We start from the raw sequence: 19,162 nt of genomic DNA, 5'->3' as shown, positions 1-19,162 counted from the left end.
TCAAAAAACACTGAATAGGTGAGGCACATATAAGATCTTCAAGACTGTAGACTTCGAGAAATTTTAGGAAATCTGGAGAGTAACATATCTTTAATTATCACCTCCTTTCTTTCACACTAACTTCTTTGTTTTCTTCAGTAATAACAGGCATAGATAAAAACCCCAGAAGGCAATTGAGAAATCTTCTAAAGTGATTGCATTTTCAGGCAAAGTTATCTATCTAAAAATAGACTAGCTCTACATTATGGAGCTTTCCCAGATGTAGGAAGATAATCCCAATGATATTATTAAATATAATGCCCAATACTTTGCCATTCTGGGTATTTGCTTATTTGGTTAATGTGGGTATGTATGATGCTTAAACTAGAAATCTTTAACATAAATAAATAACATTCCATTGGGGTCTTGGTAGAAATAACTTCCAAACAGAGATGCTCAAATCAGTAATTGGAGTTGCATGAAGTATTTTAAACAAAGTGGTGCATACACAGAGTTAACAATTCACCAGTGACTAAATTGCTTATATTTACAAATATGTCTGTTTTCTACACAATACTTCACCACCACCACCAGATCTACTATTTTATCTTTTCCTTTCTTTTTTTTTTCTTTTTTTCTTAGATTTTTACTTATTTATTTGAGAGAGATCACAGAGGGAGAGAGAGAAAAAGCCTCTCTGCTGAGCAAGAGCTGAATGTGGGGCTCAATCTTAGGACCCTGAGATCATGACCTGAGCTGAAGAAGATGCTTAACTGACTGAGCCACCCAGATGCCCCACCACCAGACCATCTTGAAGACAGGATCTTTCAACTTTTTTAGCTGCTTCTTCAGGTATGAACTTAAATATTCCTAAATAATGTATTTGTATAGATACACTTAATAAACCAATACTATACAATACCAATTAAATTTCCCAGTTTATGACTAGTTAATTAGTTAACTCTTTTAAACTACTGTACACTGGAGTGCCTGGGTGGCTTAGTCATTTAAGCATCTGACTCTTGATTTTGGCTCAGATCATGATCTCAGGGTCATGAGATCGAGCCTTATGTTGGGCTCCACACCCAGCATGGAGCCTGCTGAAGATTCTCTCTCTCCATCTCCTCTGCCCTGCCCTCTTTCTCTCTCTCACACACACACACACAAATAATAATAATAAAATAAACTACTGTACACCTCCCTCCCTCACTTCTGCTCCCTCCTTGCTCTCAGTTTATGGGTTAAACAATAGTCAGTGTTTACATTGTTAAGACTTTGCAACTCTTTTCCGTGATGAGCTGACCAAAGTAATGAACTACACTACCTTTTTCACAAAGAATGTTTAAATTTCTCATTTACTTATTTATCTAGGTATTTATTGATTTTAATGAGTGACACAGTTTTCACTAATTTTTTAACCCAGTCTTTCAATATATCTATCAAATACCTAAAGATATTTTTGTCAAATGTTTGAATTCATCTTAGGTCCATTTCCTTTCTCAGGAAATGTGTTCCCATTATATCTTCATCCCTGTCAAGTTTGGACTGATTCTGTCTAGGCCTGAAATAAAACTATCATCCTTGTATTTTCCTTTACCAGTTTTCTATGTTGGATCACCAACTACCTAAATCCTAGGTTTTGCCTATTCTTAGTTTATTTCTATATTTTGCTGATACTTGCCCTTTATTAGATTCCTAAGAAAAGATACATTGGGAATATATATTTTTTCCCATGCACACTGAAAAGTATCTTTATTCTACTCTCATAATTGATAGTTTTACTGGGTATTGATAATTTGGTTGGTTATTTTTATCAAATAATAAACTATATGCCCATAGAGATTTGAAAATATTGCTTCAATTGCTTTTTAATTTACAGAATTATTTTTAAGAGAATTTAAACTGCATTTTGACTTTTAATTAGTGTGACCTGTCTTGTGTTCATCACCCTTTGGATCTTCTCTATATTCCTTTATTCAGAAAAATCTTTGTGGTTTTCTGAAATGTCTTAATTATGTGCCTTGTCCTGGGTCTGCTTTCATTCACCATATTAGAAGGAGTGTGACCTTTATGGATAAGGTGGGGGATCACAGGAAGCTTCACGGGAAGAATTAGCAACCCCATACCCCTGGTTGTTCTGAATAAGACCACCATCTCATTTCCATGTCACAGCTCATGCTTCTAATCACCATGTTTTTCAGGGGTTCTTGGGGACAATTGTCTTACTATTTTTGCCTTCTCTTTTTTGTTTTACCTTATAACTTCCTGAATTCCACCTTTAGTTAATTACCAATCCTCCTTCTGATACCCATCTTTCAAAATTGTGTTAAAAGCTTTCATTTGTTTTTCATCTCTTCCCCAACTTTATTTTTCCTTTTTGTCTAACACTTAGACAAATCATTTCTTTAATTTTGTTCATTTATTTAACTTTTCATTAAGTATGTACAGGAGATAAACACAAGAAGCCATTCTATTGTGCTTAAGCCGATGCTGTAATATAATTTTTAAAAGGGAAGTACCAATGTACTTAAACCTTCCTAATGATAGCCTTAAAATATGGTACTTCCTATCTGGTCCCTAAATAAAGAGAAGGTAGAGGGCAATAGTATGGAAACTTTTAAAAGACTGAAGTCTTTCTTCAATACCCCCTGCCTTTCTTTCACTACCATTCCTATGCTCCATGGCATTTCCCTTTCTTTCCTTGGAGCCTTTTCCACTCTTCATGTTGCTTTTGTTTTAAACAACTTTATTTAACACTTTTTTACTTCCTAGAACATATTTTCTTCTTCTAATAACTACCTCTAGTAATCTTGCTTTATATTGTTTTGTCTCAAGCAAATGTTATTATATTTATCTAATTTTAAGAATATTGGAATGTGTATAATCCACTTCAGAAAGATGTACAACAAAGAGACAAAGTGAATAATATTTCAAAGCATATTTGTAAATATCATTTAATTGAGCTCCTCATTTCTTTATCGCCAAATGAGACAAGACATCTCAGAAAAAAGGGACCAATGTGTTTCCTCACATGTTCAGATAGTATAGCAATGATGAGAATAGAAATTTAAGTATTTGATCAGAAAAATCTCCATAATCATGCACACAATCCTCTCTTCCTTTTGTCCCACCATAAAAACAAGACATACATGATGATAAATAAGTAGAGCCAACATTTCTCACAGCAATAAAACTATATTAAATTTATAGTGGTATTAATCAGGTGTGATCTAGAGTGCTAGATACATTATTCACACAGATTTTTGTGGGGTCTGATTCAGTACAGCTTTATTCCCACAATGGCATCTTATGTTATTATAAAGACAATTGAGCTAAAAATAAATTAATAAAAGTGCCATGCAAATATAACTGAATCATGTAGGCTTTTTATTGTCTAACACCCACTGTATAATAATAATAAACCATTATATTTATAAATTGGTTTTCTCTAAGGAACCCAAAAGTTTCTAGGCACATTTTTAATATTCATGTTTTGCAATTACAATAAGACACACAAAAAAAGAAAACGCATATGGTGTCAAAGAGCAATCACATTCCCTAGAAGAGGACCAGCACTGGTCATTTCTCATCCAGTGTTGATCAGTGATCAGTTGATCGTTCATCACCTCTTTAATAAAAAAATTATGTTTTTGAAACAAAAATATTAGGTATTGTAGAAATGATTTTAAATGGTTGGTAATGTTACCTAAAGCAACATCTATATAACCAGTTGCATTTTTAAATAATGAGCCACTAATGTTAGTGATACACTTTAACTGGTTGTTTAACTTAGTTCAACAATCTCCCTTTTCCACTAAACGTTTTCCCATCTCTTACTCCCTAGATATCTTATCTTGTATCTCGAACCTGGAAAACAATTGATGGGTCTTCAACTTAAAAAATTAAAATGACACTACTTACTCCCTATTGTATTTTCTGGGCTATAATGGGCATTAAAAAGACTAGTATACTGGAAAGTCAAAGATCGCTTTGATCATAGGTGGACAATGATTTCATGGGTCACACTTAACTAATCTCCACCACAATACCTGCCTACCACTATTCTCCCTTTAATTTTGGAATTACTGGTATTCAAGTCCGACATTGCACTCTCTAAATTTAGCATCTGTCATGTTCTGCATCTTCCAAACCATCAAAACTGCTTCTCCCACTATTTGGCATGGCAAGGATGCATCAGTGTCCTAGTGATTAAATGGACACAACCAACGGTACTTGAACTTGAATTCTATTGTTAGGGCCCAGCAACTAGAAGCTGAGAGGTGGGCTTCTGGAACTAGTGTTTTCTTCCAGAAGTAGGAGAGAGTTGGACAAGGCTAGGTTGGAGCAGGTGCCAGGCTAAATCACATTCCCTAGAAGAGGACCAGCACTGGTCATTTCCCATCCAGTGTTGATCAGTGATGCCCCGGAAGGAGCGTCACCCAGCAGAGTACTCTAGCCATATACCCAGTTAAGAAAAAGTATTTTTGTCCTTTCTCCATAATCCCTTCTCCCTGAATCTAAATTTAAGAATGTAGAATCAGAGGCAGGATAAAGGGTAAATAAAGGAGCAAAACAATTGTCTTCCCCTTTCCCTGACTCAGGTGCTACCTGGGAGGAGATAAACTGGAGTAAGAGTGACTGAGATTTTAATAACTGTAAATGACTGGAAAGCTATGGAAATCTGCTCTGATAGTCTTAGGAGATGTACTACCCATCAGGAAAATAAGATTCAACTTAGTTCTGGTTGGGGCAGTGACTGGTGGAAAAAGTAAAGTAATTGAATGTTATGTCTTACTGAGTTAAACATGTCAACATCCTAGTTACACAAATCTCTTCAAAGCTTTAGATAGTGAGGCACAGTTATAGTGATGGGTTACTGTATTCATTAGTATTTGATTTTTAAAACTCAGAGAAAGCTGTTAACTCATTATAATGGCATGAGTTATGATCCAAAAGGATATTACACCAAACTACTGCTGAACATAAATCTCTGCTTACAGAAGTGCCTAGATAAATAGATTCCAACCTTTTCAAATTATCAAATAAATTATTAACGACACCCTTAATTATTTTTCTATTTTGCATCTAGCCTCCTGTTCTCCATCCCATCTTGAGTCTATATTTTACTATCTGAATTTTTGTTGCTTATTTCTTGTCTATCAAATATCTTTTCTAAATATTACTCCTAATTATTATTCCCTTGAAAGTGATAGCATTGTCTATATTGTTCACTAATATATTCCTGGCTTCTTGCTTATAGTAGATATTCAATAAATATTTGCTTGTTGAGTGTGACCTTTGCACATACATTTTATATATAATTTCTACTAAACAAATGACATTTCATAAGTTCTAAGTACTTCATTTCCCATTAGCTCACCAGGATTGCTACACAAAAATGATGTCCTTCCAGGCCAGATCAGAGAACCTTAATAAATCTTAGCTTTATCATGTGCTTAATGTAGAATTGCCCAAGTTGGAAATGACTGCTCAGTAAAAATGAGTGATAACTATTGCCAAAATAAAATGAATGTGTTAGATCAAAACCGTATAGTAAATGTATATAAATGCTGGATGTCAAGATGATGATAATGTTAATTTTCCTCAATTTTCACTTTTGTCTGGCAAAATGAGCTATAATCTCATTTACTATATCTTTATAGATAATAGTTATGATCAGAATAAGCATCAATATCAAGTAGTACAAGTACATTATGTTTATCAAGGACATAACCTTGTATATACTATAATTTATTAATCTTTCATCCCCAACAAGTTCTTGGAAACAGAATTCTTAACATTCGCCAGAACTACATTTTGTCTGCATTTTTTTTCAGTGTTAAATTTGGAAATTATAAAATTTTAAGGAATTTCATAATATTTTGCACCTATATAAATCCTGTTTTGCACCTATATAAATTTTGCACCTGTATAAATCCAAAGCTATTGATTTTTTACAGTCAAGATGACTAAATATGAGAATTATTAATATCACTCAAATACGTTTGTTTGACCCTTAGTCTAGCTTCATAGGATATCCCCAATGTACACTCAAGTTTAATTTGTGAGGGAAAAGGAAAATATAAACTTGAAAAATTTAGAAAACAATATAAACTCTAACACTTATTTTTTATTTATTTATTTATTTATTTATTTATTTATTTATTTTTATTTCCAGCACTTATTTTAATTAGAATGTGCTAAGAAGGTAATATATCTTACACTAAAATCAAGTAAGAAAACCTCTTGACACAAAGTTAAACCAGTCAACATTCTAACCAGATTCCTACAAGATTCACTTGTAGGAATATAAACTTAAAGGGTTTGAAACCTGGTTGAAATGTATTATATCATTCAGAAAGTAATAAATATAACTCACCATGAGGAAAAAAAGTGAAAATAATCAGAATACTTTGGAGTTCTTCTGAACACTTGTCTTAACTCTCAATGGCCACTAGATGGCACCTAGTATTTGGCAACTGTAACACTCCTTTATTTCTAGAGCTTAAAATAACTATAGCACCAGGTCAGTTGTGAAAGAGCAAAAATTAATCCAGCCACAGATATATAACACTTCCTTGTCAGATATCTAAATTTAAAATGCACCTGATTTTCTGGTCACACACGTAAATTTATAATGCCTTGTTATTGTTCCCAGGTGTTCCAACATCAAAAGGAATTGTGAGATTTACATGTTCTTAAATAGGGTACTTGATTTACATCATTCTAAGATAGGGATTGGGGCCATGTTGCTTTAAATATGCTTCATTCTTTAAGCATTCATTTTATTTTCCCAAGGCTAAATAGAGTTATCATTTAAAATTGATGTTCTAAAATTAAAAGTCAGTTATGACCAATAATATCCTTAAAGGATTTGGACTAATTGACCCCTATTTTTTTCATTTATTAATTCTTCAAAAAACATTTTTGAACACTATCTATGACAAGACTGTGTGCTGTGCATGGTAGAATCTAAATGTACTACTGTTCATATTTCTGGAACACTTCATTATGAAATAAAAAATAAAAGTTAAAAACCACCCATTTAATTGTTTATCTAATGTCCATAGCTTATCTAAGAGAATAGCAACATTCAAGTGATTGTAGGTTTCATCAGTGAATCTAGAATAACACGTTTTAAATTAAAAAAAAAGTTATTTTTAGGTAAAATAAGAACACAGGGTTTTTTATTTGTTTTTAAGTTTTAATTGTTACTACCAAGATGTTATTCTGTTTTCACATGGTTGTATATTTTCTTAATATTTTCTTTTGGTTGTTGTTCTTTGGGTGAGGTTTTTTGGGGGAGGGGGTTAATTTTGTAAGTATATTGACAAACAATATTACATTATTTGCAGGTATACAACATAGTGACCCAACTTCTCTATGCATTATGCTGCATTCACCCGGAGTGTAGCTACCATCTCTCCTGATGCATCATTATTACAATATCCATTGATTGTATTCCCTATGCTGTGACTTTCATTCCCATGATTTATCCATTCCATAATTGAAAGCATGATTGCATATTTTCATACTGAGGGACGATTTCGTTGTGATATGACCAAGGGAAGAGAAATGTTCTCTTGCCTTCATAAACACCATTTTCTCTTGCTTCTTCTTTTTTATTTTTTTTTGTATTTTTTAATCTTTTCTTCTCATTCTATTTTGCTGGCTCTTTTCCTTTGCCATCTTCTTCTCATTCACTACATTCTTTTCTCTTCTTATCCTGCCCTCCCTCAAGTTGCCCTCATCTATTTCCATGGCTTTGACTAAGAGACACACATAGTAATATTTCTCTGTTTATATTATGCAACTTTCTCTACTGAGCTCTAGATCGGATATAAATCTGAGCATACCACCTGGATATTTGATGGACAACTCAAAATCATCATATCTAAACCTGAAGTTTCATCATCCCATAGAACCCACTCACTCTTTTGAATGATACACACATAAACCCAAGCAGGATAAGGGTCTTATGACCCTTATCTTTTACATATCTCCTACATCTAATCCCTTCCTTTTATCCCATTCAAACTTAATGTTATTGCAACTAACATTTTTTTTCCTTGGTCGGCCGTCTATCTGTCCCACCATACTCATTTTTGCTCTCTATCTTGACCCTAAACTTGAGATTGACTGAAATATCATAGTTCCTCTCCTTTTCATTCCTCCTGCCATTTTATACTGAATGTTCTTATTGCCTCTCCACTGCCTTGACTCTTTTTTAAAAATTTTATTTATTTTTTAAATTTCTTTTCAGTGTTCCAGAATTCATGGTTTATGCATCACATCCAGTGCTCCCTCCAATACATGCCCTCCATAATACCCACCACCAGACTCAAGCAACCTCCCACCCCTTGATTCTTTTCCTGGTGAACTTGTATTCTTTTTTCAGGATTTAGCACACCTTTGATGTTTTCCCTGTAATCACCAGGTAGACTGGCCATGGTACCAAATCAGTATTTTGACTCAATGGATATCTACTTGAGTTTTAGTTTTGTCATCAATAACATGAGAAAATAATACATTTGCGTTATTGCATTTTTAAAAGCAATAAAATGAATAAATTTCTTATGAAAGGACCTGATATATAGTATTTAGTAAATGTCAGGTAATAGTAATAATAGTACTAATAGTAGTAGTAGTAGTGTTGCTACTCCTTTTACTATTAAATTACCTTCTGGAGGCACCTGGGTGGTTCAGTTGGCTAAGCTTCTGGCTCTGGGTTTCAACATAGTACTAAAAGTCCTGGCCTCAGCAATCAGAAAACAAAAAGAAATAAAAAGCATCCTACTTGGCAAAGAAGAATTCAATCTCTCACTCTTCACAGATTACATGATACTCTATGTGGAAAACCGAAAAGACTCCACTCCAAAATTGCTAGAACTCATGCAGAAATTCAGCAAAATGACAGGATACAAAATCAATGAACAAAAATCAGTCATATTTCTATACACCAACAATGAGACAGAAGAAAGAGAAATTAAAGAGTCAATCCCATTTACAATTGCATCAAACCCATAAGATACCCAGGAATGAACCTAACCAAAGAGGCAAAGGAGCTATACTCAGAAAACTATAGAGCACTCATGAAAGAAATTGAGAAAGACAAATAAATGGAAAAATTTCTTCATGTTCAACAGATATTTTTAAAATGTCTATGCTGCCTAGAGTAATCTATACATTCAAAGCAATGCTTATCAAAATATCATCAACTTTTTTCACTGAGCTGGAAAAAAAAAAATCCTAAAATTTGTATGGAACAAAAAAAAGATTTGAAAAAGTCAAAGGAATGTTGAAAAAGAACACCAAAGCTGGTGGCATCAGAATCCAGACTTCAAACTCTGTTACAAAGCCATAATCAACAGTGTGGTACTGGCACAAAAACAGACACATAGATCAATGGAACAGAACACAGAATGCAGAAATGGACCCTCAACTTTATGGCCAACAAATCTTTGACAATTCAGGAAAGAATGTCCAATGGAAAAAAGACAGTCTCTTCAAAAAATGGTGTTGGGAAAACAGGACAGCACTATGCAGAAGAATAAAACTGGACCATTCCCTTACACCATATACAAAAATAGACTCAAAATAGATGAAAGACCTAAATGTGAGAGAGGAATTCATCGTGATTCTAGAGGAAATCACAGGCAGCAATCTCCTTGACCTCGGCTGCAACAACTTCTGGCCATCTCCAAAGACAATGGAAACAAAAGCAAAAATGAACTATTGGGACTTCATTGGCATAAAAGTGTTTGCACAGCAAAGGAAACAGTCGACAAAACTGTAAGACAGCCAACAGAATGGGAGAAGATATTTGCAAATGTCCTATCAGATAAGAGACTACTATCCAAGATCTATAAGAAACTTATCGAATTCACCACCCAAAGAGCAAATAATCCAGTCAAGGAATGGGCAGAAGACATAAACAGACACTCTAAAGAAGAGGTACAAATGGCCAACAGACACATGGAAAAGTGTTCACATCACTGGTATCAGGGAAATGCAAATCAAAACCACAATGAGACACCCCCTCACACCAGTCAGAATGGCTAAAATTAACAAGTCAGGAAACAACAAATGCTGGGGAAGATGTGGAGAATGTGGAAAACTCTTACAATGTTGGTGGGAATGCAAACTAGTACAGCTACTCTGGAAAACACTATGAAGGTTCCTCAAAAAACTTTATGACCCAGCAATTGCACTACTAGGTATGTATCTCAAAGATACAAATGTAGTGCTCTAAAGGGACACCTTCACCCAGTGTCTATAGCAGCAATGTCCACAATACCCAAACTAGGCAAAGAGTCCAGATGTCCATCCACAAATGAATGGATAAAGAAGATGTGAGATATCTATATACCTATATCTCTGTATTGATACATAATGCAGTACTACCCAGCCATCAACATAAATAAAATCTTGTCATTTGCAATGATGTGGATGGAACTAGAGGGTATTATTCTAGGTAAATTAAGTCAATCAGAGAAAGACGATAGTCATATGATTTCACTCATACATGGAACTTAAGAAACAAAACAGGAGAGCATAGAGGAAGGGAGGGAAAAATAAAACAAGATGAAATCAGAGAGGCAGACAAACCATAACAGACTCTTCACCCTAGGAAACAAACTGAGGGTTTATTTGGGGTAACAGGGGAGATGGGTTAATAGGTTGATGTTCATTAGGGAGGGCATGTGATGTAATAAGCACTGGGTGTTATACACAACTGATGAATCACTGAACTAACCCTCAAACTAATAATACACTATATGTTAATTGATTGAATTTAAATTTTTTATTTTTTATTTTTAAAGATTTTATTTATTCATTTGAGACAGAAAGATGCAGAGAAAGAACATGAGCAGGGGAGAGAGGCAGAGGGAGAGGGAGAAGCAAGCTCCCTGCTGAGCTAGAAGCCCAGTGCTGGGCTTGATCCCAGGACCTGGATATCATGACCTGAGCCCAAGGCAGATGCTTAACCATCTGAGCCACCCAGGTGCCCCTGAATTTAAATTTTTTTCTTTAAAGTGAATACCTTAAGGAGAGCACCTATGTTTCTCTGTTCCCTTCATTAAGGTTTACCAAAATGACTCTAAGACATATGAAGAGGGAAAGAAAATCTATAAATGATTTCAGAATGAGAACTTTCCATGCACCTTTTTCATCAGATAAATTTCTAAGGATTCACTTTTTTGAATTACATAATAATATATGTACCTTTTTTCAGTTTAACATAATGGCACTAACATTTATTTATTTTAATTTAACAACACTAAAGTAGGGATTTAAAATTAATACATTAATATATAATTGAGTGTTCATAGAAATATATGAAAAGCATAAGTAAAATAATAATTCCACTCAAAGGGAAACATTTATTTACACTAATGATTTCATACCCACATCATAAAACAGACATCAATAATGAAACTAAGAAAGGGAAAAGAAAATATGGGGTGTTGATGGCTAGCTCTTTTGAATGTTCTAATGTATGAAATCAATGTTTTAGTCAGTTCACAAGTGTTAATAATTGGAATGGAGACAACCAGTGTGACCTCATTATCTTAAGAAAGAAAAAAGAAGAATTTGAATTGTTCTAGAGCATTATGTCTAGCTCAATCTAAGACAATTAATGTTCAATTAAATAAATTATTCATGAAAGTGTTATGATCATAGTTCTGAAAATTTCGAATATGTAGCACAAATGTTCCAAATCACTCATAACCTGCTATGTATTATTGCCTTGATGAATTTATCTCTAGAATATTTTCTCTTGCTAATTGTGCCAGAGACTCTCAGTTGTTTCCCAAACTTACTTTCTTGCTGGAAAACCACTTCCCACAACAGAGGCTGAAAATACCAAAAGTTTGTTTTCCTAGACTTCTTTGCAGCAAGAGTGTGTGACCCAGTTGTGGCCAATGAGGACTGAGGAGTAGTCTGATTAAAGAAGTGAAGTTATGTCTTCTGGGAAGTATTTTATTTCCTGTTAAAATAGAGATGTGTGAAGATTTGAGGTGAGAAATGTTCAGCCATGTTATGATCAGGAAATGAAGGGCAAGAAAAACTGACACAGCACTGACAGTGTTGAGTCAACATTGAAACAGTACACCTCTAATGAAGTACATATTTACTGAATTAAGGAAAAAGAAGCAATTAGTTTACACCATTTTTATTCAGGTATTCTGTTACCTGCATCCAAAAACTATAAATACATATATGTTTATATATACAATTATGATCACAGTATGTATAAAATTTTATGTCTTCTTTTTGTCACATAATATTTTATTATCAATTTCTAACTTGATATATTCTCCTCAAAATTATTACTTAATAGCTGTATAATGTAAATTGTATGAATATATTATAATGGGAATTTCCACAAGCCTCACAAATATTATGACAAATGAAATCATATTAAGTTCCAATATTTTTGAACCCCTACTGCTTATATGATGCTCTTTTTTGTAAAGCAGTGGTCTATGAATGGGCTTCAGGTTTCAGAAAATCCCCTGTAATTATCAGCAATATTTAAGATATATTTTGTGCCTATGTTTACTCTTTCTAGGGAGACGGTCCATAGTTTCTAGCCCCCCATTCTCAAAGGGAAATAATAAGGCTAAAAGTTTAAAAGTGAACTGTTCTCTTATTATTTAAATCTCCTTAAAAGATAATGGACTGCTTAAAAAATAAAAACAATATTGTGTGAGGTTTAGAACATGTGTAAAAAGAACTGCATGGCAAAAGCACAAGACCAGGAGAAAAATGGAAGTACCTAATTATGAGGTTCGTATACTATATATGAAGAACTTGAAGTTACTCTGATTAGTTAAAGATGTTTACTGTAAATTCTAATGCAACAACCAAACAAAGACCATCAAAAGAGAAAAAAATGCAATCATAAAAAATACTCTGTAATCTAAAAGAAGACAGAAAAGAGGAATAAACAATAGCTGGGACAAGGAAAGCAAATAGCAAGATAATAAACTTAAACCTGACTATATCAATATCCAGATAAAATGGAAATAAACTACTCACCCCAATTCAGTAATAGAAACTGTTAGAATGAATAAAAAGGAAGACCCACCAATAGGCACCTATATGAAATTTGCTTTAAATATAAAGTCATAAATAGATAAAAAATAAAAGTATAAGAAATACTATACCATGTTAACATTAGTTTTAAAACATTGGTTTAAAAAGATAAAATTGCTATATTAATATAAAACAAAGTAGATTTCAGAGAAAAATCTGATAATGAGGATAAAATTATTCCATAATGACAAAATGGCAGTTCATCACAAAAGAATCCTAACATTTATGCATTTAATACAGAGCTCCAAAATTCCTGGAGGCAAGGGGAAACTGATAAAACTGCAAGGAGACATAGATAAATCCACAATTAAGGCCAGAAGTTTACAATAGATTAATAGTCATCAACAAAATATTAGCAAATAAAATCCAGCAATATATAAATATAATAATATATTCCAATGAGATTTATCCCAGAAATGCATGGCTGGTTTAACCTTGCAAAAGCAAAAAGTCTTCTCTTATCCAACATAACCCAGTAGATAAATCTAAAGCTTTTCTCCCTCTGATCTAAAGAATTCTTCATACTATGGAATCAGAATTATTTTCCATCCTTCCCCTCAACTCTTTGTTATTATGGACCTATTGTTCTAGGCATGGATATCTGAGATATAACTTGCTATTGAATGGTCACCAACTAGGTATATACTCACATTATTGTATTTAATACTCATTGGAAAACTAAAAAGTAGATGACTGTTATTTCACAGAAGGCAGAAATCAGGTCTAAGATATTAATGAACTTAGTTTACCTGGATGTGAAGGCAACAGAGCAAGGATATTTAATCTTTACAATCCGTCAATCCATGATCTTCCATGTAGTAGTGAACATCTTATAACTCCCCAAATACATATTTCCATCGGAAATAATTTCTTCCCTTCTTCATTTGCTTAACTTTTATTCAACCTTCAAGATATAGCATATATCTGGAGAAACAGATATTCTCATAAACTACTAGTATCAGTGTAAACTGGTACACTTGCTAGATGACAATTTGAAAAAATGTAAGAGGCTCAAATTATGTTTTTTCATACCAAAAAGATTCATGTTTTAATTTATTCTAAGAAAAATGAACTAAACCATTGTGTAAAGAATACACAGAAAAATTTTAAGACATTACTATCTTATGCTTTCCAGCAACAGGGAAATTTTAAAATAAATAAAATAAATAAATCACAGCCAATCTAAAAAGAAATAAAAGGGAAAGGAAAAGGAAGGGACAAAATAAAAGAGAGGAAAATAGCCTAGCCACAAAACTAAAGAATATTCTCAAAACAATACCTATGTAGCTGACACCATGACAGGGCATAGGGGTATCAGACATGACACAGCACCAGAGCAGTGGGGAATGAGTTACCTGTCCTTAGATGGGAATAGGAGAATACCATTAAACCAAAAACAAGGAGAGTAGTTGGAAGTGTCCTGGGGCACTGGATGGCTCAGATGGATAAGTATCCAACTCTTGATGTCAGCTCAGGTCATGATCGTGGTGTGGTGAGATGACCCTGCATTGGACTTTGGCTCAATAGGGAGTCTACTTGAGATTCCCTCTCTCCCTCTGCCCATACCCCCTGCTTGCATGTGCTGCCCCCCTGCCCCCGCTCTGTCAAAATAAATAAATAAATAAACTCTCACAAAGAAAGAGAGAAAGAAAAGAAAAGAAAAGAACCAACTGTCCTGCAAATACCTCATAACCTTGAAGGCAGATGAAGCCATGTAAAGGGGCCCTAAAAACAGCCAGAGAAAGTTGTAAAGTATTTCTCTGAGTCCTGAATTTTAAAATGATTGAAGAAATATATGAAAAAATTAAAATTGTAATAAAGTAATGAAAGTATAGTAAAGGCTAGGAAAGGGGGGTGGGGGAACAGGGAAATAATGATAAATAACCTAAGAGAATTTCTTAAAAGTGAAAATAGTGTCAGTGATGCTAAAAACACAATGGGTGGACTAAACCAATTCATGATAAAATTTTAGCAATCTAGACTATACAAGGGCTTCTTAACCAGATAACATGCATCTACCAAAAATATATAGCAAATTTAAGTTGGGAGTGGACAATTAACTGGGAAATATTAGTTACACACTTAATTAAGTTCATGATCAGAAATCACAAATCAAAAAAATCCAGAAGCACCAATGTCATGAAGTATGGGGCAATAAAACAGACAACTTGAATTTATACCTGAAGAAACAGAATTAGTAGAATAACTAGAATGAGACTTTTAAGTAAGTAAACTTACTATTATATTTAAAAGGAGCAGATAAAGAGGAGCTACACGATATTTTAAAAAACAAATTAGAAGCAAATATTTTTGTATTTATATTTTATGTAAAATATATCATATTTTAAGCAAACTATGCTTAACAAATAATAGCAAATATTTTCCTGAACACAAAAGCTGCCATATTACTCTATTTTCTCTCTTTTATTTCTCTGCTACTTTATTTTTAAGCCAATTTCAGCTTTGCAGATTAGGAAATGAAGAGGGGAAATCATGAGGATAGTAGAAGTAATAGGAATGAAGAATAATCCAGCTGTCTTAGCTTTTGTGAGGAGAAAATTAAAACCAACAGTGAATAATTTGTCCAAGGTCACATAGTCTCTTGTAGGGAACAAGCATTGGGATTTAAAAAAAAAAAGAAGAAAAGAAAAGAAAGAAAGAAAGAAAAGTAGTAGAGAACACCAATTAGTCTCATTTCTCTTTCTTCTCTCTACCATCCCAGAACAGTTTCCAAAACTATATGGGAGGTGTTTCTTTAATTCTTAAGTTGACTGAGTTTCATTTTGGAGAGAAGTTGTGATTTCCAGTTAAAAAAAAAGGTGTTCTCATCTTCATTAGGTGATGATTAAAGTGGTTTGTTGGTTCTCACATTTAAGTGCCATTTATTTACATTCAGTGATAAGTTTCCTATCACCACTCGGAGTTTTTCCCAGTTCTACCTCATGTTATTCTTCAGGGTCTTATGGCAACATCTTTGCCGGTTGTATAATGTTATACACAGAAAATCTGAAACACTAAAAACACCATCAATGTTAAGCCTATCCATTAAGGACCTCTTTAATTCTTATTTTGTTTTTTCTCTTTGACAGATGATAATAAGAAATGATATATTCAACACCATATTCATAATGAAGACCTATGGTTTACAATCAGACACCAGAGAAAATCAGTTTATTTTTGATGGCTTGGTGCCACCCCAGGGTCAAATGATTATGTGGGTCAAAAGAAAGACGCCAAAGCTATTTTCTAACTTATGTCCAATTCTTTTTCTTTGTAAGATACAAGTGTTATTCTTTACAAATTTGCACTTCATAACTTATATGTAACACATATCTGCATATAAAACCAAACAAAGATACCTTATTTCCATTTTGTCTAATAATTTCTTGGGTTCTAAAATACCTCTGTTACCAAATCATAAACAAATCATAAACATTATTTTTCAAGATAGTTCCAAATATATTTAGGAATGTGGGTTTTGTTATTTTTTTAAGGCTGGTCCCTCATTTCTACAAGCCATTAGATAGAATCTCCAGGTCCAGCCCATCTAAGCCCGGGAGATAACAATGAGTAATGACAGGAGTAATTGATTAATGAAAGGCATTATCAGTCCTGAGCTTCTTTACAAAACATAGTTCATATCACAGTCTTTTGAGACAGCAAATCTGGGTCTTCCATTTGTAACCATGTGATCTTCATCAGCACTTTAATTTGTTAAGCCTATGTTCCATAATTTGTGGAGTGGGCATATTGACTATAGTACCTACTTTGTAGTTGGTCTATAAGGATTAAGAAAATAATAATGTATATGTAATAGCAAGATTCCTGACTCACAGAAGGAACTTTATAAAGTTTAGATGCTACATTATGAGCAGCATCATCACTGTAATCTCACTATTCCCGGGGTGGTCCCTTCCAATAACATGATTATGGAATGTTTAGATACCTTCTTCTTGGCAGCCATTATAAGCATTCTGCAGAAATGTGTGCTCCTCTCTGTCTACTTCACAGCCTCCTGGACTCAGCTATTATTGCATGACAGCTGCTGATGACACTGGACCTCATGACTTTGCCAATTGCCACAGTTGGAGCCTGCCAATGCCACTCAAGTTACTGTCCAGCTGCGGCCAACACCACTCACATTTATTTTGGCAGGTCTCTTCCATGTCTCCACCAGTGGTGTTCTTCTCGCTAAACTGCTTTCATAAAAGTCTTGTTTTCTTGGTTTTTAGACAATATTACAGTCCTATTAGAGTCTGTCTTCCTCCTCCTCCCTTAACAATGATAAATGAGAAAATGTCCTTGTAAGCACATTGCTCAGAATCTAGCAAAGGAGATGGACATATTAACAACGGCTATAAAACAATGTGATGTTTCATTTGCTGTACTCTTCCTTGCCTTTCTTTTCCCTCTTGCATGATGTTTGTGTTTCTGTATTTCTAGTTCTCCTGTCACAATCATAGGACAGATCATAGGCTTAATTGTCTAATTTCCCTTCCTGTCTCTAGATTCTCCCTCCTCCTTCTCATCTAGCATGTCACTGTTAGATTAATCTTTCCAATGGACTACTTTAATCAAGAGATCTTTTACCAGTTGCTAAAGAAAAGGAGACTTTAAGAAATAAGGAAATTGGACTCAAAGGTTTTTTTAAAGTAGTAGATATGATTAAACACCCACTGGCATTTAAGAGTGAATTTCTTACCATCCCACACTTTTAAAAAAAATTTTATTTATTTATTTGACAGAGATCACAAGTAGGCAGAGGCAGGCAGAGAGAGAGAAGGGGAAGCAGGCTCCCTGCTGAGCAGAGAACCCAATTCGGGGCTCGATCCCAGGAGCCCAGGATCATGACCTGAGTGGCTTTACCCACTGAGCCACCCAGGCACCCCTTACCATCCCACTCCTACCTAATTTTTTTTTTTTTTTTGAAATTTACAAAATTAAAGAGATGGACTCCTCTATCTACTACTGAATAGTGCTCCCTCCAGACCTGCCAGCTTATCAGGATCGACTCTTCAGGGACCAGTTGAAATATAGCTGGCAGGCAAGCTCCTCAAGTCACTGATTTACAGTTGAAATGAAAAGGTTTCTCTCTTTTGCAAGCCCCTCCCTCCAAAGACAGAGCCCAAGATCTTACTATTCCTATTTGTGCTGCTTATCAAACTATTCTTTCATGTATCAAAACCCACTATTTTATACTAGACTTTGTGATGTTAGTGCTCAGATTCCACCCATCTCAATGGTGAAGGCTCTTGGGCTCTGCCAATAGAGGACACTAGAGGGATTCTGCTAGGTTACATCAGGAAGAAGATGGCTTTCTTCTGTTTTGCTTCTTATTCCTTCATCATTCTAGCAGTGGTCCTTCAGTGGGGATTCGTTCCTGTAGAAGTAGCTGAATCTGGTTTGTAGATTTTTGCATACTTGCAAAATTAGGCTCATCATGACCCTACTCCTCCACCATGAAAAACAATACCAGCAATATGATCCCTCTTCTTCAGATGTTTGGGTTTTAGGCTCATGGGGTTGTTCTTCTATAATCTGAGTCTCAACTCTATGGAACCCTTCTAAATTTTAACGACTGAAACCACTTCCCTTCTTCCCCTTTAGCACCTCATCCTGCAGTTGTTAACTCAATGACACCCTAGAGTTCCCTGTTACTCTATAGATTATCTAGTAAATTAGTTTCTACTGAATTAGCAATTCTTTATATTAAATTTCTCTGTTCAAATAACTGGTACAGTTTTTGTTGCTGCAGACTGGAGTCAGACTGATTCACCATAATTAAGCCATGAGTCTGATGATCCTTTTTGCCTCCTCCCAATTTCTCCAGAAAATGTAGGGTTGAGTGTATGTACAGCCAGCCACATCACACCCATTCTGTTAGACGGTGGTGAGACTTATGGAGACTAAATGTTTTATTGTCCCTCTGCCTGTAAATTTCACTAATGAACCTGATTTACACCTAAACCATTTTTCATTTGTAATGTGTATCCCATCTGTGGCCTAACAAATAGAAACAGGTACGGCATAGGAGTCATAGAAGATATCCATAAAATGTTGAATGAATAAGTAAATTAAA

The 19,162-nt window shown here is 34.3% G+C and overlaps 1 long non-coding RNA gene across 1 annotated transcript in view; it reads left to right on the top strand.

Annotated features, from left to right (window-relative positions):
* Positions 1–707: 707 nt before the first annotated feature.
* The window catches only part of LOC116569226, a 54,827-nt gene continuing 36,372 nt past the window's right edge, over positions 708–19,162 (top strand). Inside the window, exon 1 of the long non-coding RNA XR_004276928.1 lies at positions 708–831. This is a non-coding gene — a long non-coding RNA (uncharacterized LOC116569226). The remainder of the gene's footprint in view (positions 832–19,162) is intronic.

This window comes from Mustela erminea, chromosome 11 (genome assembly GCF_009829155.1).
Source record: "Mustela erminea isolate mMusErm1 chromosome 11, mMusErm1.Pri, whole genome shotgun sequence".
NCBI lineage: Eukaryota > Metazoa > Chordata > Mammalia > Carnivora > Mustelidae > Mustela > Mustela erminea.
This window is presented reverse-complemented; position numbering and strand designations above follow the sequence as displayed.